Here is a 26,006-nt window from a genome sequence, read left to right on the forward strand (position 1 = left end):
CTCTGTATTTTTCTGTGATTTAGAGGTTTTTTTTCTAAAAATTAAAATAATTGAAAAATAGAAGTCTTAGACAGTCTATTTTTATCATATACTTAAAAAATATTTGCAAAATCATAATTTTTCTATTAAGTCATGTCATTCAACATTTTCATGGTTACATTTTGAAATAAACTACAAAGAAATGCCTCCGCTTCCATACTTATTTAACGTCTAGCCAATAAGGAATAAAGTTATGAAGCAAAAGTAAATGCAACCAGTGGATAAATAAACTGATACATCCATACATGGAACATTATTCAGGAATAAAAAGAAAAGATCCATCAAGCCATGAAAAGACATAGAGGAAACTTAAATGTATATTACTAAGTAAAAGAAGCCAATCTGAAAAGTCTACATCCTGTAGTATTCCAACTATATGACATTCTAGAAAAGGCAGAACTATGGAGACAGTAAAATGATCAGTGGTTGCCAGGGATTGAGCAGGGAGAGACGAATATGTGGAGCACAGACAATTTTTAGGGCAGTGAAAATACTCTGTATGATATTATAATGATGGACACATGTCATTTTACATTTGCCCAAACCCATAGAATTTATAGCATCAAGACTGACGTGTGACGTAAACTATGGACTTTGGGTGATGATGATGTGCCGATGCGGGTTCATCAGTTGTAGCAAATGTTTATCACTCTGGTGGCAAATGCTGATAATGGAAGAGGCGATGCATATATTGGGTAAGGAGGTATATGGTATATCTCTGCTCCTTCCCCTCAATTTTGCTGTGAATCTAAAATTGCTAACAAAATAGTCTTAATTTTTTTTTTTAAGTACATGCAACCAAATCATTAATGCAGATAAACTGCCAGGAAACTCATGTTCTTTTCTCCCTAGGAGAAAGACTCTAGATCTTTGTGGTTAAGAACACACCAGAAGCAAGTAATCCAGAATTTGAATCCCTATTTCATGACTTACGGTTTGATGATGTTCAAGTTAATTAATTCCTCCACCCCCGATCTTCGGTCTCCACATCTATAAAATAGGTTTAATAATATCTATATTCATAACGCTACGGAGACAGCTAATTACATGGGAGCAGATACATGAATACATGAGAGGAGACATAAACCTAAACGAAGGGAATCTAGGTAAGTAGAACAAAGGTAAAGAACCTCATTCATTCATCCTTCACTCATTCATTCAATATTTACTAAGTGCTTACTAACTGCTAAATCTTGTTCTGCAGGCTTGGGATATATCAGAAAACAAAAGAGATAAAGATCTCTGTCCTCGTGGAGCTTATATTTTAGCTGGGACGAACAGACATAACAGTTAACATAATGAATAAGTGTGTAGTATCCTCAAAAGTGGTAATCCCCACAGCTATGAAAAGAAAACCGAAAACAGAGTGGTGAAAGCCTTTTGTATTTTGAATAATTTGATCTAGGAAGGCCTTACTGAGAAGATGACATTTAAACAAAGACTTGAAGAAGTTGAAATTCGAGTCAGCCTTTCCAATACCTGGGGCAAAAGGAAACCATCAGTGTAAAGGTTCCAGGCAGGAGTGTGCCTGGCATGTCCCAGGAACAGCAAGAGGAACTTTGTGGCTGGAATGAAGTGAACAAAGATGCCATCTTACAAGAAAGGGTAAGAGAGTTAAGGAGAGCTGCGTTCTAAAGGGCTTTGAGAGTGATTTTAAGGACATTTATCTTTACTAAGAGTGAAACAGAGAGCCATTGCATTGTTTTCGGGGAGAGGGGTGACACTGTCTAATTTTCATTTTTTTTTTATGTTTTTTTATTATATTATGTTAGTCACCATACAGTACATCCCTGGTTTCCCATGCAAAGCTCGATGCTTCATCAGTTGTGTATAACACCCAGTGCACCATGCAACATGTGCCCTCCTCACTACCCATCACCAGTCCATCCCGTTCCCCCACCCCCCTCCCCTCTGAAGCCTTCAGTTTGTTTCTGAGTCCATAGTCTCTCATGCTTCATTCCCCCTTCTGATTACCCCCCTTTCTTTATCCCTTTCTTCCCCTACAGATCTTCCTAGTTCTTATGTTCCATAAATGAGAGATATCATATGATAATTGTCTTTCTCTGCTTGTCTTATTTCACTTAGCATTATCTCCTCCAGTGCCGTCCATAATTTTCATTTTTAAAGGATTGCTCTATTAGGTTAGACCACTGAAGGAGGAGAAGAAGAACAGAATCAGAGACCACTCAGAATGCATTTGTAAGAGATGATCACAGCCTATCCTGATTGTAAGGAGCAAAGTTGTGGGCAGAGTGGGATTTCCTAATGGATTACATGTAGGGTATGGCAGAAAGAAGTTGAATGTGACAATGTTTTTTGAACTTAAAATTAGAAGAAGGGAGTTGGCATTAATTGTGATGGGGAAGACACACACAGACGGAGATTTCAATCCTGGATATCTGAGTTTGAAATATGTATTAGACATATAAATGGAGATGTTGAGTAGGCAGTTGGATATATAAAAGATGTAGATATGTAAGTGCTATCGATTTGGGAGTCCCTGGCATGTAGATTCTGTTTAGTGCCCTGGAGCTGGACAACATCACAGTGTAGAATAACTCTACACAGAAAAGAATATCAAGGACTGAGCCCTGAGTCACTTTTATATTCAGAGTTTGGAGCAAAGAGGAGGAAGCGGTGAAGGAGTATGAAAATGAACCACCAGTGCAGTAGGAGGAGAGCCACGAGCATATGCTAGAATAGAATCTAAGTAATGAAAGTGTATCAAAGAGGGGGCGCCTGGGTGGCACAACGGTTAAGCGCCTGCCTTCGGCTCAGGGCGTGATCCTGGCATTATGGGATCGAGCCCCACATCAGGCTCCTCTGCTGGGAGCCTGCTCTTCCTCTCCCACTCCCCCTGCTTGTGTTCCCTCTCTCTCTGGCTGTCTCTATCTCTGTCAAATAAATAAATAAAATCTTAAAAAAAAAAAAAAGAAAGTGTATCAAAGAGGAAGGGGCAATTAACTGTTTCAAACATTGCTGATAGACCGCTAAGATGAGAACTGAGAATGTGACATGATGATATAGCAACATGGTAATCACCGGTGATGTTGGTGAAAAACAAACAAACAAAAACCAAAACAGTTATGTGGAGGGGTGTATGTGAGAATCTGATTGGACTGTTTTTATAAGAAAATAGGGGAGAACAATCAATGGCATTAAGACAAATGCATAATCTGAGATGTGCTACAATAAAGAATGAAGGAATGTGGTGATCGCTGGGGGAGAAACTAAGTGAACAGAAGTTGGGGAAGGTCACAGCATGTTTGTATGCTGGTAGGAATGAAAGGATGGTTCATTTAGGAAAGAGAGGTGGGAGAACTCTTGATGCAACATTCTTGAGTAGATCAGTGGGACACTGATCTTGCACACAAGGGGGGGTTCACCCGGGATAAGGGAGGAGATTGTTCATTTACAGTGAGAGGGAGGAAGGCAGAGCCTGTGGATGCAGTTGGTGGGAGTGGGTAGACAGTAGATGTGGATTTGGGAGTTTTCCACTGATTCAGGACAGGGAGGAGGTCCTGGAGGTTTAAGAGTGAGTGGGGGAGATGAAGCAGACATCTAAGCGTGAGACTGTGCATAGATCAGAGAGTTTAGCACAACTGCAGAGCAGAATTAAGGGACCACTTGAAATTTAATAAACTTCAAAAACTTCTGGGACATATTTATTACAGTGCACATATAACAATGAACTCATCATTCACTAGGGCTGCTTTGATTCACATAAAAAATTAAATTATGGTGACTACATTCAGTTCTTAAAAATGAGAAAATATTAAATGTAATGTAAAAACACCGTTCTTAAAATGAATGGTTCTTATGTTGGGGGAAAAGTAGAGCAATTAGGGTGATGTGTTATATGTGGACGAAATTATTCCTTATGTGTAAATTGTAACTATAAATTCTGAATCCATAGGAATTAATTCATGTTATATCACAAACTTCTATTTTTCATCAGAAAGTTGTACCATTTTTTCAGATAAGAAGTCTTTGTCTCAAAACATTGAAATTTACTTTTTTAGATCCATGAGTGAATGTGACAAAAAGTCATGTCAATTTCAATAGACCCAGGGCCAACTACCACAGTAGGCACAGTAGACACAGTCACTAGGGCCATAATACCTTCAAGGGCCCACAGAAATGGTTTAATTTCTTTTAAAATCAGAAAAAAACCCTTTAGTTTGTAGCACATGTTTTAATATTTAACAATATGCTTGTCTTTATATTATGTAGTTGTAAAATATAATATTAAATATATTTTTTAGGGAGGAGGGGGCCAACAAAGACAAAAGTGTCTAAGGTCCATGAAAGTGATGGTGCAGCCCTGTAAGCTCCATGAAATCCTTCCATGTATGGAAGGCCAAAATCAGAATGAATCAAAACATCAACCTCCTGAAAGAATTTTAAAATGAAATGTGGACTGTGCTCTAACACTGTTCTCATCCTGAAACGCACAAAGAACATCTTCCCCTACACAGACATCAAATGCTCTGGCCACTTGGCTGTTCCAGAGGCACAGGAGAAGCGCCCGGTCTCCGTTTTCAGGTGTTCTGGCAAAGATACGCCTAGAGTTAATATCATCCTGCCTCTTCTAATTAGTAGAACAACTGTTCAGTCATTACAGACAACTTCCTTGGCATTCCTCATTTTCCCAAAATATCTCCCAGAATCCAGCGACTGTACTACCTATCTCTTCTATTTGGCATTCAGAGAGCACATTTATTGACAATTTTCAAAGCAAAGTGCCTTAGGAATCAACATCATCCACGGAAAGTTACAAGAATTACTTCCCCCGAGTAGCAGAAAAGCAGGGAGGTTCCTGAGCTTTCCAGAAATCACAAAGCATATCTCTGACAGAGCTAAGAACAAGATGCATCTCTCTTGCCTCTCCCTGCCTTAAAAAGAAAAAAAAAAATTAGTGGTCACTCCTGGTAGACTGCCTCCTTCACAGAAAGCCAACTTTCCCACCAAAACTGCTACTTCTCTGGAATGATGGGCAATGAAATCCAGTGTGACACTTAATTGTTCTCTATTGAGATGTTTCTCTTTGCTGAGTTTTTTCCAGGTGCTTTATGAAAAACATTTGCACTACCTGGCACTTTGTGAGCCTTCCTCTGAGAACCTTTCTCTTATTAAGATAGCTCTGCTTTCAAAGGGGACATTGGTTTTGTTTGCTCGCTCATAGCCCGTGAACAGACCACCAGGGAAATTGCTGCTTCACTGGCCTAAGTCCCACATGCCTATGTCACAAGGGGTTAGGAGCCTCATTAATTCCTGTGCTCTCATTTCAGGTTGTTTAGGGATCAGCAGCAGATTATTATTTCAAACACTTATTTCTTGCTTCAATTTCCTCTCCCTTAGAATTGGCTCCAAATCATTTTCTCTTGTGTGCAGTGTACTCAATCTCCATTCGGATAAGAAAATCAAAATAGTCTTTTCAGAAAACCTATCCATCAGCATTATCAGAACACACCCCACAAAGGCTTTGGACGACATTCCTACATATCTGGCAGGTTTTATGATTCTTTGTACTTAAGTCTCTCTCCCTCAGAATCATCGCCGTTATATGGCTCACACAGACCCAAGGGCACCCACTGTTTATGTTTCAAACTGATTAGTTCAATGCAGTTCTACAAATAGACAAAAAGGTGTCCTAGGAACCAACCAGGGATACAGAGATGGAAAAGCTGGGTCCCTGCTTTGGGTGATCTCCACAGGCTAACGAACAACATACATATACAACGACATAATCAAGCTGTATTCCTGGTAAACTTATTTTACAATCTACCTACATTGGTGGGTGTGGGAAGGCAGATGTAGCAGGGGAGATAACTCTCTCTGTTTTTTTCTCTAGAAAGCCCGATTCTGAGTGGCAAACATATAATCTTGGGTAAGACCCTTAATCCCCTGACTCCTCAGGTTTTCTCTGAAAATAAAAGGATGGGATCAGAAGGATTGGCATCCTTCATTCAGTCATTCAACAAACATTTATGGCTTAATAGTTACTGATTGTGTAGTATATGTTAAGACTGGGTTATAAACACATTACATGCAAAATCTACTATAATCCTCAAGACAAAATGAAGAGGAAGGTATTAGGCTCAAAAGACAGAAAAAAACATTTCTAAGAACATGTGATGAGTAGGTAGAATAGCCCCAATTTGTGCATTTCTTCTTCTGGCTCTGAAGCCTAGGTGCTCTCTCACATGCCATGCTTTCTAGTTGAGTCTAAACTCTTTCAGCTTTAAACTTTAGTGACTATATGGTATTTCTAGTGAGAGTCTAGGCATCAGAGCCACTTTTCCCAATCAGAATACTGAGGGGAATCTGCACAAAAACAGCAAAACAGGAAACTAGCTCTTTTATAAGAGAATGACTTCTGAATTCCTATCCTTTATGTCCATTCAACTGCTCAAATCAATGAAATAATCCATAGGTTATAAAACTGAATTAGGCTTATTTCTTTAAACACCCCTTTCACTATGAAGAATTGAGAAAGAAGCCCAGACATAAGGGACCCAATTTCAAGAAGCAGAGAATTGAGCATCCCTTGGTCACAGTAAGGAACTGACATGTGACAGTTACATTGGCTTGTCAAACTGCCAGCCCCACTCAACACACCAGATCTCCCTCAGCAGCACTGGCTGAGCTCTACCATGGGAAAGACAGGGTCTAGTGTAGTAGCTGCTCAATGAACATTTGTTGAGTTATTAACTAAAGAAAGTTAGAGAGGTAGATTAAAAATAGAGAAAACATACCGGTGTCATTCATCAAGAATGTATACTTTTTTTTTTTTTTAACTCTATGAGCCCCCTTCTTCACCTTCTCTGACTTCTCATCTATTTTACACATCTTACAATACACGTGGGGCACTAATACAGATAAAATATGTAAAACAGCTTTCTGATTAGTGCTTTCGACATGTTGGCAGTGCCATCTCTCTAATCATTCTGAGAATTCTGTTTAAAAAATATATATATATGGTGGGCGCCTGGGTGGCACAGCGGTTAAGCGTCTGCCTTCGGCTCAGGGCGTGATCCCGGCGATACGGGGTCGAGCCCCATATCAGGCTCTTCTGCTATGAGCCTGCTTCTTCCTCTCCCACTCCCCCTGCTTGTGTTCCCTCTCTCGCTGGCTGTCTCTATCTCTGTCCAATAAATAAATAATAAAATCTTAAAAAAAAAATATATATATATGTATGTATATTTTTAAACAAAACAACCTATACTATTCACGACCATCATGTGGTCACTTGGACAGACCCAAAACCTTAGACCATCTGAGAAGTATATGTAAATATTTGTGTATTTTTATTTCTCTGCATTCTACCAGGTTTTATTTCAAGCGAGAAATTATCCACCCCTCCCTTCCTTTTGCACATCACAGAGCCAAGTTTCCTGTGTTACACTGATTTCAAAATGTTCAGCACCATTTATCCCTTTTTTATAGTTCATATAAAGACATGGCTCCAAGACCTCAAATAACAAAAAGTTTATTTATGTATTTATTTTTGCATGGCATGCGCTGATGAGCTAGTCTGCTCAGCAAGCATTTCACAGATTAGACGCATGAGTATGGTTTCAGGCAAGGCTCCCTCATGTTTCTGCGCATTGGCTGATAAACACTTCAAAGTAAACCGCTCATAAATATGAAATGAAAAGCCGAGGAGTCGTTATGCACAGCTTTGAGATACAAATCTCTTTATTCCCTTCTGAAGTGGGGTTTGATTGACATAATGAGTCATAGATCCTGTCCAGGGACACACTGCCTTTTCCCCTTTTCTCTTGAGACAGGGAGACTTTAAAGAAATCCACTTTAGAACTTGGTGATAGACAGCTTACTTGAAAAAATAATAAAGTTGAATCCTATATTAAATAACTTATTATTTTGTGTTAATGCTGACTTTGACAACCATGACATATGTCAAAGTTTCACTACACATCCTCCGAAAGACATTATTAGCTACAACTCTAAGAAAAAGATTGCCAAATTAAAAAAAAAAAAAGTGCCATTATGTCTTTTGTCATATATATTGTTGCTATATAGACCCTTTGTCTGGTAAGAGAAAATCACTACTTAAATAATTCAGAGCAGAAGTCTAAAATCCTGTAAGCCGAAAGGCTATGGGGAGTAACAGAGGCAATGGGGAATAATTATTGTGGAAAATTCATTTTATAAATAAATGTCTTCCAAAAAGGAGAAGATCATGCAGTAGAACTTTCTATGAAAAATAGGTTGAAGAACAATTGAAAGTGGAGATTCAATTTAATCTTGCTCACAAGTTTTTAATAATTATCTGCTTGCCTGAAAAAGATAAAAAATTCAATAAGGGCATACAATTTTTCACTAGATCGCATTTTGTAAATTCAAATGACTTACAGAAGCTAGGCACTTAGCACAAAGGAGCTAAGTCACCCAGTGTAAAGGGCAATAAGGAGCAGTGGGGGCTTGGAGAAAAATGACAGAGTTTTGATAAGGCAGCTGTTATTCAGCTCCAGTAGATATCTGCCATTCACAAAGATAGAACTAATGTTGCCCGGTTTTCCATTTTTTCTAAAAAAGCCTGAAATCAAGACTCTATATAATATTTACTTACTCATAAATAATGGCCAAAAAAATGCAGTTAAAAAAAAAAGTGCAATCCAAATAAAGCATGTCTTTGGGCTGCCAGTCTTTATTTTCTACGCCAGACTTTCTATAGTGATCGTTTAAAGAAGTTTTTATTAAGAAATAAAAGAGGAGGGAGAGAGAATAAAAACCTTAAATCAGAGAATGGTGAGAGAGGAAGGGATTCTGACCTAATCTACTCCAGTGGTTTTCATCTACCTTTCCAGGATCCCTAGGGATTCTGCTGAGAGCCTACAGTAAGTGAGAAGGACCTGTGCAGAGCTGTCCCTTCCCAGAGCCCCTCAACCAGAGCAGTGCTGCTTTTTTTTTTTTTTTTTTTTTTTAAAAAACAATGACGTGGGCCAGGACACTTCTGAAAACAGCTCATTGGGACCATCCCCTCCTCAGAGAGTTACCAAGTTACTTACCACCATTCCCTCACCAACACCTAACGGGCCCAGGGTCAAGATTCCATTATGTTTCAGAGTCAGATCGCCTCTAATTTTCTGCCTAGAGGGTTAGCTTGAGAGTCACAGAGAATTAACTGTCTACTAAAATCAGTGTTTTCCTTTCCATGGTATGGAACCGCTACTAGGAGGTGGCTGTCCAGCCAGGAACGGTCACTCCCTGTTCCCAAGCCATCACGGTCGGACCACACGTCTAGTTCTTGTCAACCGAGTGAAGCAGAAGTGATGTGTGTCATTTAAAACCCAGACAGCTGAAAAAGCAAATGATCCCCGTCCTTGTTCTCTTTCCCCTGTGATGCAGGAGATCCGGCAACAACAGATCCACAATGGGCGCGCCACCGATGAAAGAGACCGGGTGCCCAGAGTCATCGCCTGGAGGAGATGAGCCCAGTTATCAGCATTCCTGATTTCGGGCTTCACAGCAATAACAAAAATAATTCTGATTGTGGCTGATCCTTTATATGCACTTGAATTTCCTTGTCCTGCCATCTGGATTCCACCAAAATAATGCAGCCAATATTGAATTATTTGAAGTTGTGCTTTACAGGAAACATACACAACTATGTGATTTGAAAGTTTAAACACTGACTTTCTGTTGGGAACTTGTTCATGACCATAAACTACTATTCAGTGGTATTTTGGAGGAGCAGGAAAATGATACGGCCTGCTGACGGACACGGAACTGGTCAAGAAAAGCAGGAACTCGGACTCAGAGTTTGGCAGTTCCACAGAGCTCTCACAGCCCTACACTGATGTCTGGTGCAGTATCACGGGTTGGTGACTAAGATTTTATTAAAATTCTTACCAGTCCAACATAATAAAATTTAGCATCATTCTGATATGTCAGATATTAAATCTCTAATTACTTGTATTATAAATTAAAAAAAAAAAACAGCTTTGACTAATACAAGTACCTCCAAGTAAACATTTGGACATAAAGAACTACCTGGTCAATATGCAACATTATACTTTAGTCCAATATCAGCAATTTTATCTTTGAATAACAACAGAATGTTTTTATGAGATGTTTTCATACATATGAGAAAAGAGATAATAGAATTTTCAGCACAATTTTTTAACTGCAAAGAAGATAATAATCACATAAGTTAGCATCAGAAAATCGTCAGACATCAAACCTAACACCCAAAATAAAAAAAGTTATGTTATGTGTGTGTGTATATATATATACATGTATATATATATATACACTATGTACATATATAGTATATATGCATATATAGTAATGAAAATAAGGGAATCGAGAAATTAGAAGAGCAAAGTGACACACACATCCCCAAGAATAACAAGAATCATCTCTGATTGATCTGCAACTTCTGTTAAGATGCACAGCCAGCTCACTCTCAAACTGGGAGTGACCATGCCATACCTTGTAAAGGGGCTTTGGAATCAGACTAAATTAAGTTCAAACCCTCCAGCTTTGTTGCTCTGGATCCGGGATCAATTTCCTGGCTTCTCTAAACCTCCGTTTCCTCATTTGTAAAATAAGGAATATTTTAATTTAAATATCTATCAGCATTAAAAAGTACAGAGTAATGTCCATATTTAAGGAAACTAAACCTAGACATTCAGGTGATGGACGTAAACCCTTATAATAAAGTTAGGTTACAACTAAACCAGTGCTGCCTGGGACTGGAGCTGAGAGCAAATGAGCCCAAGAAATCCCTTGGGGAGGAGAGAAATGTTCTAAAGTTGTATTGTGGTGATGGGTGTACAACTCTGTTAATTTACTAAAATTTATGCAACTCTATATGTGAAAGGGGAGCATTTGTGATTTGTAAATTATACCTCAATAAAGCTGTTAAAAAATTAAACCAGTTGCATGCAAGTATTTCTATGTGTGTAGGTGAAAATTGCACATGCAAAGCCTGGAAAACAACAATAGAGTCAACACTTGAGATTTACAGAATGTGGAAAGAACTATTTGAAGCTAATCTACTATTCTCATATGAATTGAAAGGAGGTAGGATCTCTGACTATGCAAAGAAACAGAGTTATTGTAACAGCGTGACTTTTATTTTGATTCCATCACAAATGTTAGAGGCTAAAATATTCCTAGAATAATAGTTACTCATTAACTTTGCTTTGAAAATCATGAAGGCACAGCTCTCCTGGGAGTAAAACACCATGCTAACCGTGAGGGTAAAAAGAATAGCCTTTCTAAGAATAAATCTATACCGGAATACTTTTCCATCTTGAGGTGTTTTAATCCTCTAGACTGAAAATAGTCTGATTAAACAGGCTGCACTGGGATCATGCATTCTGCCTCAGTCCAGGAAGAAACAGCTGTCAGTCACATCTCTGTCCTTCTCCTGCAGTCCCCGGAGGACAACGTAAGCAAGCTGTCTCCAGGATAAGCGCTCCTCCGAGAATTGCTGGCTCGTCATGGCCCGCAGCTGAAAAGCAGCCATTCTACTCATTCGGTCTATTAGCCCTTTGACTTCCTTCCTTCATGCACAAATATAAATATAATGCTTAAGTGAATGATTACTACTGTCCCCAAAGAAATTTCAATTAAACACTTGGAATCCCTAGGAATGGTACCTAGGGAGATTCCCCAAAAGAGCTGCGATTTGTTATGTATTATTAAGTCTGGCTTCGGACTGTAAATCTCCTGTTTTCTTCTTTTCATGTTAGTTGGGGCTTCCAAAGAACAACCTCCCATATGATTTGAACAATTTCCCCCAAACTCTAAGCAGGACCAGCATAATGGAGTTATTCCTGAATAATAAACCCCGGTCTATTAAAAAAGTTTAAAAGGCAGATGGGGAAATTCCTTTGCCTGCTACTAGAGTTTGGGATGAGGTAACCTTTCCTCTCTTCTCAAAAGGAGTGGAGGCCATTAGGAAATGTATGGTGAGTTACTGGGGTGGATTCTTTCATATAGCACTCAGTGTTTCAATCTACCATAATCCTACAGCATAGCATGCACGGGAGCTGAAGACTAGATTCTAAGATCCACAAAGGGAGTATTTTGTCTAATATATATATATATTAGACATATATATATATTAGACATATATATATTAGACATATATATATATATTAGACATATATAGACATATATATATAGACATATATATATTAGACAAAATACTCCCTTTGTGTGTGTGTGTGTGTGTATATATATATGTGTGTGTGTATATATATATATATATACACACACACATATATATATACATAAAAGTAATAACTTTTTTTTTTTTTCTATTCTGGATAGAATCTTCATCCTGGGACACTTGAATTCTGGTTCTAGTTTTGCAGCTACCTAATGGATGAGTTTACATACATAAGCCATTTTACTCAGTATTAAGATGATTAAGTAAAAGAATAGTTTTTAAAATTCCTTTCAGGTCTAAAATTAATATTATCATTTTATGATGATGGTAATTGTTACAATAAGTATTTTTTGCCTCAGTGATACTGCCATCCCATGCCCTCTACAATATGACATTTCTTAAACAGATATGCCAAAAGGCAGATCATTGTAATGCAGAGTTTAAGAAAAATGAAACCAAAATATGATTATCTCAGACAATTAATTTAATTAATAATGATCTTATTAAGGAACAAATTCTTTTTATTAATTCATTTTTAAAAATTCAATAAATGCATTTAGTTATCAATTCTAGTTTGATTTCTGATATTTTCCTCACACTTGGGTAGATGGAAGAAGAAAGCTATGCTCTCTTGAACTACAACAAAAGCACAGTTTTGTTATAGTTAAACCAGTCTAATTCTAGAGGTCCTAGTAGGTAAAGGGAAACAGCTGGAAATAAAATCTAAAATTTATAGAGTACATAAATGAGAATTAAACAAAATATGACATTTCCATATTGTGTGGTAGAAACATCGAGCTCTCAATGGCCAATGATAAATAAAACAGAGAATGGAAGACATCAAATCATACCTAGATCTTGGTTTCTAATACTATTCTCAAATAAAGAAACAAAGAAACAAACCAAACAAAGAAACAAACCAAAAACCAGTCCCCTTGAAGAAATGACTGATTCTAAGACTGGAACAGAAAATATACAGGAGCTTGTAATTCCAGGAAGTGGGAAAGTGCTCAAAAAAAAAAAAAAAAAAAAAAAAAAAAAAAAAAAAAAAAAAAAAAAAACCACGATGGGTGTATATCCCAGGGACCCAAAATATATATCCAGGGACCCACAAGCCAACTAAAAAGAACTCCCAGTGGCCAAAATGGAACAATTTGGTCAGCAAAATAAATTGATTAGTACTGGCTTATAACTCCAAGTATAAAATAAATAGCACTGAGTCCGTATTAATATAAATGAAAAATTGAATAAATAAATAAATACAAAGAATGACAACTCTTTCATGCAGAAGAATTTCAAATCATTTATGTGGATACTTCACACTCAATGAAGTGGAATATAACTCCTCAATCCTTAAGTATAAGTAACTTTCTTCTAAACACTTTAAAAGAAATGTGTGTGTAATGATGACTTCTAAATAATGCATTACAGAAAGGAAGATAAAAACAGTAACTTGACAGTGGAGAACTTCGAAAAACACTAACTCAGTAAAATCATGATCAGGGTTAATATCAATAATGGTCAGTCATGATGATAGAATGTACTCTGGGTATAAGATGATGAGAATGGCACTTTTACCTCTATAGCCCTCCTCCTAAAAAGACATTACCACACTCTGATAAGGAGAAAAATATCAGACAAATCCCAACTGAGGGCCATTCTATAAAACACCTGACCAAAACTCCCCAACACTGCCAAGGTCATCAAAAACAAGGAAAGTCTGAGAAACAACACACCCAAGAGAAGCTAAAGAAGATATGAGGACTAAATGCAGTGTGGTATTTTGCATAGGATCCTGGACCAGAAAAGGGACATTAGAGGAAAAATGGAGAAAATGTGAATTAAATATGAACTTTAGTTAATAATAATGTATCAGTATTGGTCCATTAATTGTTACAAATGTACCATACTATTGCAAGATGTTGATAATAGGGAAAATTGGGTGTGGGGTATACAGGAACTCTCTGTACTATCTTTGTAATAATTTGGTAAAATAAAACATTTTAAAAATTTTAAATCCTTTTAAAATAAAAAGCTTGTTTACAATTTTTCATCCAAATGTGTTCTACAACTTTATCCCATCCAGAAAGAAGAAGAAGAAGAAGAAGGAGGAGGAGGAGGAGGAGGAGGAGGAGGAGGAGGAGGAGGAGAAGGAGAAGAAGTAGCGGTGGTGGTGTTGATAGAAAGGGGGGAAATTATCAGTATTGGGAGATAAGTTGAGATACTATTTGCTGAAATATAAATTTTACTTTGTTTCTTTTTCTTTTGTTTTAAACCACAGCTAACTTAGCCAAATTATGTCTCAGTACTTAGCCTCCAGGCACAGGAGCCAACCTTTGGTTAACAATAAGAGATCTACATGTCATCTTAAATAATAACACATAGACACACAACTACTCCTTCATGAAATTTAAGACAGAAGGTTCCCTCAATCACCTGAAATGAGAAGTACTTCATCAAAGATCATGTACTGCCTTCATATGAATCATTTAACAACACAGCAGTAACCAGATGACTGAAATCTTCACAGAAAAATCAAGAAACAACAACAAAAAAATAAAAAAAGCAGTTAAATTTGTCCTTTGCTGAATAGGTAAATGATTCCATTTAAACATACCAAATACATAAATCTAGTGATATCCTGGCATTTGGGGGGAAAAAAAACTAAAAAAATACTTCAGCAGGAGCAAGAGAAGAAAGATAATTTACCCTTAGGACAAGCCAATGACTAATAGTTAGATATTGAGCTAAAATAAAATAAAATCTTGTTTTTTAATTTTAAAACATAAAGATGGAAGGAAAAAATAAACCACACCATTAAACTAGAACAACTCACAGGTGAGCTTGCCATGACCTGATCATGGGGAAACAGTGCACGCCTATATCACTAATCTAAAGTTAGACCCAAACAGGAATAGCAGAGACCTGGGAAGCTCACTGACAGTATCTTCAGGGATGGCCTCGCACTGAATAAGAATCTGTAACGTGTCAGCAGAACTGCCTCCATTCTGCAATCGGAGAGGGAAGGGAGGAGAGATGAGAAGTGACAGTTGAGCAAGTTCCCATTTCTACATCCTTCTGACTTGTCTTTTTTGGAATGTTGTTGAAATAATTTTTTTAAAGCCTATACAGGCATATTTTAGGATATAAAACTTGACAGTATTTACTCACAATTTTTAGCGCACATATTTCAATAATTTGTCAATATGGCTTATGACACAGTAGCACCAATCCACCTTTTATATGCACCCAATAGTTTTGATAATGTCATTCTCAAAGTAGTCCTGGTCCAACAGAACTGGTACCCTTAGATGAAGAAGAGGAGACACCAGTGGTCTCTCACCGCCATAAGACACAGCAAGACGGGAGCTATCAGGAAACTGGAAAAGCTCTAAACCACAACCCAACTCTGCTGGTACCCTGATCTTAGCTTCTGGCCTCCAGAGCACAAGAAAAAGAAATTTCTGTTGTTTTAAGCTACACAATCTATGTTTTTTTGTTATGGCAGCCCACGCTAATATATTATGCAGGCACCTGCGAGTGGCCCCTATTAACTGGGGTTCTCTTCCTTCATATGGTTAAGATTGTACTTCCTAAACTTCCCTTAAAGATAGGAAAAGCCACATGATATATTGTAGCCAATGGAATGTCGGCAAGGGTGACATTTGTCAATTTCAGTGAGCATCTTTAATAAGAAAGAGGGCATGATTCTCCATAGGTTTTGTTTTTCCTGCCTCTGCAACCTGCAGTGTTCCAGATGGTCAGGTCTTTATCAGCTATCTGTCTGAGTGAGGACAATGTGGAGCAAAGAAGCTAGTCAACCCAAAATGGACATACAGTGTGAGTTGGAAATAAATATGTGCTATTTTAAGTCCCTGAGACTTTCCATTGTTAAGGCTGATATAGCAAACTTAGTTCTGCAGGGGGAAAAAAAAGTAAAAGAAAAACAAAACAGTAAGGCAAGCAAGCAAACAAATAAAAATCCTTAGTCCAATAGGTGGGAAAAAGGAGAAGCAAACAAGAACAAACTTTGTAATGCTCTGCTGTAGCTCACAGAATAACCACAGTGGGCACATATTAGAGACACAATACTAAATAAAAAGATATTAACCTTTGTAACAATGTCGATGTTTTAACTACCAACTGATTAGGTAATCTACTGAGAAGTCACAAAATTTCATTTTATGCTTTAACAATTTTATGAAAAAAATCCAGATCCAAGGTAATTTTGGAACAGCATTTTGACTTCACCTAGCTTTGCTGAACATTATTTGCAAAGTCTTTATTATTTATAAAGGTAAACAGAAGATTAATCTTACTTGATTTATGATAAAACATCCTAACACATACTGAGACTGACATTTCAAATTGGTCACATTTTGTTGTGAACCTTTATAACTCAACCTTTTATATTCCCAAGGCTAACACTTAGTCTCCTTCCTCACTGCCACTTTCTGAAGTCACCCCACCACGGTGAGAAACCTACCTTTCCTTCTGTGACCACAATATTTTGTAACATCGATTTTTTTACACAATGGGCATCCTCTGCCTTGAAGTTTTCATTGCCCCCATTGCCATATGGATGATGACTAGTCATTCTCCAAGACTCACCCACATGTCAACTGCTCTGAAAACTCTTGGCCAAAATCTTTAGCAACAATTACCTCCTCCTTTGGATTCCCAAATCACTTTATGGCTACCTTTATTACAGCACTTATTCCCTCTAATTATAATTTACCTGTTAATGTGTCTGTTCATTTTATTTTTGAATTCTAAGTGAGCTGAAAACATCTTTCACTGTATTATGTAGCTACAATATACTTATTGAACGACTAGGTGAAAGTGTCAAATTATAAATCGTTTCTGCCTGAGAACGCTGGATGCTTAACAAAGGATACTTATATTCATAATGTTTAATTTTTTTTTCTTAATCATCAAAGGGAAACAGGTTGTCAGCTTACTTACCTTTAATTTTCCTGTCTCTATTCTGTTATACACGGTATTATAACACCAGGAAGTTTACGGGACCCTGGGTGGCACAGTAGGTAGGTTAAGTGTCTGACTCTTGGTTTCAGCTCAGGTCGTGATCTCAGGTCTTTGAGATCAAGCCCCACATCGGGCTCTGTGTTCAGCATGGAATCAGCTTGAGATTCTGTCTCCTTCTCCCTCTGCCCATCCCCCTGCTCTCTCTCTTTCTAAAATAAATGGATAAATCTTTAAAAAAACAACACAGGAAGTTTAGTACTGGCATTTTAATTTTCTGGGCTATGCTTTGTAATCATTGCCTGGAAAGAATATAAGGGGCCTTAGAAGTCTCTACAGTTCTCTCCGAATTTCCCTTTGCAAACTTCCGACATGTGATTTATATCCCTTAGGTAATAAAGGAGCTTTCCTCAACTTTCTTCACAGCCAGCCTACTGAACCTCTTCTCCATCTCTATCACTCCTGTGGGCAAGAACAAAAGCAGGAAAAGAAAAAAAAAAAAAAAGCCAGGGACCAGAGATGCCTTTTCATGCTCTTAATCAAAGGCTGTGGCCGCCTGTACTTGGCACACACTCCAAGCAGCTCTCCCAAGTAGGGATGGTCTAGATCAGCTGGCTACCACGGCCACCAAAAACAGAGGAACTACAAATGACTGCACCTACTGTAGATCCTGGCTCCCCACCCTGACCAAAAAAAGGAAAACCAAAAGGACTGACATCGGATGAGAGTGTGGAGAGATTGTTGTGGGTGCAAATACAGGTTCACACATGTTCTCATTTGGGAGTGGGGAGAAATGGGGGCAGCACTGCACAGAGGCTGGCATTAGTAAGACAGGGACTTACAAGTAAACTCCATCACTTGTGAATGTCAGGATGGTACTTCACCTGATAAGCCTTCATTTCTTTATTTATGAAGGTGAAGTGATCATGACATATCCCCGGTAATGCTGCTAAGTTGGTTTAATGCGATATTGAACACAGAACATGGCACAGAGCTCATACCTCACTCCCACTGAGGCTTATGTGTTATTTGGCCCCTTAGACCAATACACAGAATCCGAGCCTTTGTTGTTAATCACCTTTGGCATGACACTAGCAACTAGTAACAGTTTTACTAGTTTGATGTGTTGTGATAATATGGGGGAAATAGCTGGGATGGAACTTGGAAGAGGAGAATTTGAGGCATGGCCAAACCTGTAAGCAGCTCTATTATCCTTCACAAACCACTCTTCCAGCTCCAGTTCCCTCATCTTTAAAGGGGTTAAAGCAATTGGTTTCATCTGTTGCACTAAGGTTGAATCTCTGGGATAAACCAGACTTTCTTCTGTTGTACGCAGAACAAAGTGGTAGGAGTGAGGGAAGTAGGAGGGAGTGGGCATGCTCATAAAACTGGTGTCACAGAGCAGAAGGTTGCTAGCCAACCAAGTTAAAATAGGCAAGTGCTGCTCACAGTAACCTGAAAGGCTCCTATTTGGCAACACCCATGAGTCGAATTTCTATTCAACAATGGATTTTGTCACCTTTCTCTCCTGTTAGATTTAAAATCTCCAAGCCCTCCACAAATTCTGATTTCAAAAGGCAAATATGGCTTTGGTGACAATTGCAAAATGCTTGCAAATCAGAGCCTCAATCCAGTGTCTTTTTAAGATACCAGCAGAGATTGCCACTGCAAATAACATGACCTGCAAACCGAAGAATGTAGGGTAAGGGGAATGGAGACTGTTAAAAAGAAATGTACCTATAGCATGTTAACAGAGAGCTACAGGCCTGAAAGAAATTATAAGCACAATGGAAGAAAGGAATTAAAAAAATGAAGCAAAGAAGAAAAAGAAAGAAAAGTGAGGGAAGGAAAAGGAGAGGAGGATGCATTATTGAATGGGAATTCCTGGAACAGGAAATGCATTCCTTGGTTGGCCAAGTCGAAAAAAGTGCCGCTTCAATTTTCAGAGAAAGGGATGGGGTTCATGTATATGCTACTTAATAATTTTATACCCTTAAATGTATCTGGATATAAATGATTTTATTTTCAAAGGACAAATTCTAATATTAACACTGAAGGCCTATTTTAAGGTTCATCAAGTACCTTTAAGGAATTTTAAGGAAATTCCACTGTCCTTCAGTTGAATCCAGATGGTGACCACTGATCTGCTTAAGGTCAGTTGTTGCTTTAAGTTTGGTTAAGATCATGGGGCTAGAATTAGACTTCTTGGGCTAGAACCTAACTCCATTCTTTTGTTTATTTAATTTCAGTATAGTTCACATATAATATTAGTTTCAGATATTTAATAGAGTGACTCAACACTTCCATACATCACCCTATGCTCATCACAACAAGTGTTTTTTAATCCCCTTCACCTGTTTCACTGATTCCCTGCCCCCCCTCCTCCCCACCCCAGTCACCTGCCTCCCTTCTGGTAACTACCAGTTTGTTCTCTATAGTTAAGAGTTTGGCTTTTTGTTTCTTTTGTTGTTGTTGTTCATTTGCTTTGTTTCTTAAATTTGACATATGAGTAAAATCATATGGTATTTGTCTTTCTCTGACTTATTTCACTTATCATTATACCCTCTAGATCCATCCATGTCATTGCAAATGGCAAGATTTCATTCTTTTTTATGGCTGAGTAATACTCCATTGTATATACACACACCACAACTTCTTTATCCACTCATCTGTAGATGGACCCTTGGGTTTCTTCCATATTTTGGCTATTGAAAATAATGCTGCAATAAACATAGCGGTATGTATATCTTTTCAAATTAGTGTTTTCATATTCTTTGGGTAAATGCCTACTAGTGGAATTACTGGACAATATGGTAATTCTATTTTTAATTCTGAGGAAACTCCAAACTGTTTTCCAGAGCCAACTCCACTCTTTTCTAACCGTGTGAACTTTCACAAGCTACCTACCCTATCTTCAGCTTAGTTTTCTTATTGCCGAATGGGGATAATGAAAGTATTCTATCTTATAGGTTTTAGTAAAGAAATTAATACATAAAACAATTCATAAAAGCACTTAACATAGTAGGTACATAGTACGTACTCAATAAATAAAAGCTGTAATTATTAGCAGAGCTCTAATATAAATACTTTTAAATGCTATATATATTTTGTTATAAAAAATATATATGCATCAATTCATCAGCTGTAGATAAGGCAGACTGTACCACTGACTTAATGACTTTATTTTAACTCCATTGAAACTATTTTCTCCAATACCGCTACCTTATAGAGTGAAGCCAAGGAAACCACTGGATTATTAAGAAGGTGTACCTTCACAATGATTTTCTAAAGCTCCTTGATTTTTGAAGAGACCAAGCTTATTCCAGCTTTGCTCTTTAGAGTCTTACTTTTAAGGACATTATCTTCCCCACTATGCAGGTGAATCTATATACCTGACCTTGGAGCAAAGGGACAAGAATATTAAACATTTCCACACAACCACAAACTAGAAAGCAACAGATTCTCATCTTTCCCTAACCCCACTGAAAGCACTCCACCTACTTCCAGCACCATGATGCAGCCCTAAAAGACTGTGCCCAAAGACACAGAAAATAAGTGGTGATATTAATAATAACAACAGCCACCACTTGATATACACTGGGTATTTCTTTAATACATTTATGTAAAGGTTACCTCATTAAACAAGCTTTCAAGGTGATATGCCATTATTCCCACTTTATACTTGGTAAGTTAAGGCTAAGAAGATAAGTAAGTAGTTCTGGGGGTTCCAGAGCTTGAAATTGAGGAAACCACAGCCCCAAAGCCACTAGGATGTTCCCTCTCTCGTTTTGTGGATTTGCCTCAGTAACCCATTAGGAATTCAGCCGAGTTTTCCTGTTCCCCAGAAAAGGTTTCCTCCAATTACATTTCTTCTCTTCGTCCATTTTACTTATGGCCTCTATCCCTGACACAAAGTTTCTCTTACCTGTGTTAATGATCTATTGCTTCCTTTTGGAGTTTCCATTGTGTGCACAATTGTTTCTGGAGTTTAAATTCACATCCATTTCTTCCTCAGTCTCACACTACCTTTTAAGCAAACTCCTTACCTGGTTTTACACTTGTATTTGCACGTCATTCAGAAGATGAGTTTGCCTTCTCAATCTGGGACTCAGCCCAAATGCCTATATGCAGGAACTTCTATTCCTGGCTTCCTTGATAAGTGTGTCTCTATAGAATATTATTATTTGACGGCAATATGTAGGACATGAAATATACAAGATAACTAACTGAAAGACTATTCATAAGATGTTCAGTGCTTCCATTTTCACCATTGAGCTAATTAGTTGTATGTGTGTATGTGTGTGTGTGTGTGTGTGTGTGTGTGTGTGTGTGTGTGATTAGTGTTTATGAACTCAACCCAGTACAGGCAAATAACATACTGCACAGGATATTCCTGAAGTGACAGGTCACATGAAGCATCCTAGGGAATGAATGCAAGCTACTCATGGGGGTGAAATGGGCAAAGCCAAGCGTCCAGTGCAGATAAAATGAATTGTCATCTCCTGACCCCCTCCCCGGTGATACAGAAGCCTCTGGTTCCGTCGTCACAAAGCTGTTCTCCAGGGAACAAAGCCTGTTTCTGTTGAGGCCGGTACAGCTACCAGCAAAGGAAGCCCTCACCGTGATTCAAGTGCAGTTTAGACGCGCTAGAGGCAAAGGAAGCAATTTTGACAAAGAATAGCAAGAGCTATCTATACAAATGCAGAACAACAACATAAAAAAGCATAAAAGCTATTGATAATTAATTTAAAATACCATAAGGAAACCTTAGCTAAAGTGAGGGGGAAAATAGAGCCTCAACAAAGACAAATGAACCGCCGAGGCCATGAAAGCAAATGCCCCAACACTTTGGACTGCAATTGCAACGCCCCAATTTTTTCCTGTAATTACGGTTCTACTTATCCCATCTTAGATTCATAGAAAAACTTGAGTGGATAGGGAATTATTTCATGCTGGGAATACAGAAATAAGTTTGAACAAATTGCCCATTTGTGATTATTTAAATAAAACATCATAATTGGAATATGTTGGTCGATAAAGGCAATTTTTTTCCTTCTTTCTCTTTTGTATAAGAACAATACACTAAATGCTATCTTGATTTTTTTTTTTACTGCATTTCTGTAAATACAGTATTTAATGCCAGGTGCCCCCTCAATTTTACATTGTGATAGGCTACATAAAAGGAGGAGTAAATGCACTCCACGTTGTTTTCCACACCACTTGGGTTCCGACAAGTCATTAAGAACATTCTCTGCTTGGGTATTGTCTTCTATGATAATTATATGCGGCTTGACTCAGTGGCGCTCACATTTAACGGGTCTCACTTTTCCATATTTATTTCAACCATGGTTCCCTTGCTGGTTACAGTTACATCCTCTGTTTTCAGAGACTCTTTAAAAATACATCTTTCAAATGGTAGAGGTTCTCCTTCTTCTCTTTTACCCAAAACAAAATATACTCTCTTTTGCTCCCAACAAAGAAAAAGATAATTTTTGGTTACCTCGTAAGTACAGAACTTTCTGTAGTGAAACCGAATCTTTCTCAGGTGTGGCTAAGGAGGGGTGGAGTCCCCGGGTCATCACTCCTGAGGGCCAGGAGTGGTCTTATTGGTCTTATTTCTTTATGCACCATCTACCTATCTTTCGATCTTGAAAAAGTCCCTAGTGGACTGGACTTTGCAGCTTTTAGATACACATTTTTGAAATAATTTATTTCAACTGGCATTTAGGTAGAACTGAATTTGTTATTTTTTCATAATATCCTTTAATATACAATTAATGCAAAGTATGATTTAAGTGCCTATTGTGAGCAAAGTTTGAGTCTACACATTGGAGAAGACATGAGGAAGAATGCAATCTAATTCCTGCCCACAAAATTAAGGTGGAGACATAGATAAAAACATATGAATGCCAAATTAAAAGTGCCAGAAAGATGCTGTGGACCTTAAAGTTACAGGAATGACGAGGAAACAGCAATGATGGTGGGTAGTGGAAACACGAACCGTTGCCGACCCCTCGTTCTCAGACTTAGACAGGAGCATGAAAGAATTAAAGAAGTCAGCTACTATTCTGTCTTGGATCTCGGTGGACAATACTTGGTGAGTGGATGTACTGGATGTCCATGATGCCCTGCCTTTGCTTGAATCTCTCTCATGACAGGGAAATCACTCTACCACAGCTCCACCTCTCTGCATTTTGAAAGTTCTTCCCTGTATGGAATTGGAACTATGTGAGTATTCTGCTTCTATCCCAGGGGCCACATGGATTATGTAGTAAAGAGCATGAGATCTGCAGTCAGAGACTGGGTTCAAATGCAGATCTTGAAGACAACGCTCTGGTGTTCTCTTTCCATGACGTTCTTTTATACCATAAGGTAACAATGTTTAGAGAGGTGACACACTCAAGATCACATGTCTGGTTAATGATACAATATAGTAAGAACTGAGATATCCTAAAATTCCAGTGACTTTGGGGCACCTGGGTGGCTCAGGCCTTGAAGTGTCTGCCTTCACCTCACGTCATGATCTCAGGGTCCTAGGATCAGGCCCCACATCGCACCGGGCCCCCTGCTCAGCAGGGAGCCTGCTTCTCCCTCTCCCTCTGTGATCTCTCTCGGTCTCACTCTCTCTCAAACAAATAAATAAAATCTTAAAAGAAAGTCCAGTGACTTTGCCATTATGAAACAATTCAGGAAAATTCCAAGTATTTTAGCCAAGAAAATAATATATATATACTTACTTACTTACTATAATAAGTGGTATCGCAGGATTTAAGGTAGATTTTCATATTCCAAATGACTGACTCAAATGCTTTGTGAGAAATTAGGGCTATGAAAAACTAAACAAATTGTCTTAATCAGGAAGAAACTCTTTAAAAGCAGCAGTGATCACTACTCTTAGAAAGAACCCATGATTTCCATCCTCCATATTGCTTTCTCTTCTTTTCTTTTCCATTTTCAAAACTGAAGTTTGCACATTTGACATATACCACAGAGCTGGATTAACTCAGTAATTTGCTGATAGATTTTTCCTAATTCCAAAGTCTACTCACTCCTACTTCCTCCTTCACTCCATTCCTCAAACTATTAACATAAAACACAGGACAGAATGTGCCACTTCTCTTCTCTTGAACCCCAAATATCGATAGGACCATGTCCCAGCCTTTTGACAAGCTTTTTAAGATTCTTTCAAGGAGTCCCAAATCTACTTACCCATACCCTCACACTGAGGGGCTGTTATCACACAAAGTCAATAAACTCATATTCCTGATATTTCAAATGGTCCATAAATTTAGCTATGATAAAATTCATCCTGAAAGGCACTAACTCCTTCTGCAACCATTGTCATTTGTTTATTCACTCAACCAATGTGCACTGATCATTATTACAGACAACAGGGATATGGTAATGAAACAAAAAAACAACAAAAACAAAAACAAGAGACGCAGTTCTCAAAGAATTTCTCTTTCAGTGGGGAAACAGCCCTAAATAAAAAACCCCTAAAATATATATATAAGTAAATATATATAGATAGATAGATAGATAGATAGATACTGAGAAATACTAAGAAGAAAAATAAAGCAGAGAGAAAAGATACAGTATATTGGAAAGAAGGGTTTGGATATGTAGGTAGACAACCAGGGAAGATCTCAGTGTGAAGGTGATATTTGAGCCAAGAGTCAAAGAAGGTCAAAGACTGCTTCAAGCGTTCACCTATGGAATTGCATCTTGAAGGGACAGCAAAGGCAAATGAATAGCATGAGGTAGAAGCACTGCTGTGTTATGAAATCGGGGAGGCCAGTGTGGCTAGCTCAGATTGAGAGGGGAGGACACTAGTAGGAAATTGATTCAGGGACTCACATGGAGCAAGAACATTTAGGGGCATGTAAATCATACTAAGGATTTTACATATTTTATTGAATGATATGGAGGACTACTGGAAGGCTTTGAACAGGGGAATGAGACGGATTTTTTTTTTTTTTTTAACAGGATTACACTTGATGCTGAGACAAGGATAACTCCAAGTTTTTAGCTTGAACATTGGAAGAAGGAAAATGCAACATACCACTACATCCAGTGAGTGGATCTGTAAAACCTTGGGATACATCCATTTTTATCCATCTACACTCTCACTAGCTTAGCCTAAACCACCATCATTTTTTATCTAATTTAAAACAGTATCATCATAAATGGTTTTCCATCATTAGCTCTTGTCCCCACTTAATCAATTCATTTTGCAGAAATTAGGATGATCAGTTAAATATATGAGGCCCTGCAAAAGCTAACCTATTGATTTAGAATATAATTTAACTCTTTATGGCCTGAAATGCCTTACCCTATTTTGCCCTGTTCTCCCTCTCTCATATCATCTCTGTGGCATTCCCACATATTCTAGAATTCTTTCTCATCTCTAGACCTTCAGGCAGTTGTCTCCCTACCTAGAGGCTGCCCTTCCTCCCAGTCTTTTGAAAAGATAATGTCTTCACTTCCTTCTCATTTCAGATAGTTCCTCAGGGAGGCTTTTTCTGAATATGCTATCTAAAGCCTGTCACTCCCTATTCTTCTATTATACACCATTCATTCATTCATTCATTCATTCATTCATTCATTCATTCAACTATTTATTAAGTGCCTAGGTACCAGATACTGTTTTAAGTACTATTCTTTTCTCATTGCATTTATTCTAATTTGTAATTATATTTCATATTTAATTCCTGTCTTCCCAACTGGACCCCAAACTCCTTAAGTGTAAGAGCTGTGTGTGTTTTGGTCACGACTGCATTTTTTTTCCTGACACGTGACAGGTAATCAAAAAATATTTGTAGAATACATGAAT

The sequence above is a fragment of the Ursus americanus genome, chromosome 15 (genome assembly GCF_024610735.1).
Source record: "Ursus americanus isolate L20-20 chromosome 15, mUrsAme1.1.p, whole genome shotgun sequence".
NCBI classification, from domain to species: Eukaryota; Metazoa; Chordata; class Mammalia; order Carnivora; family Ursidae; genus Ursus; species Ursus americanus.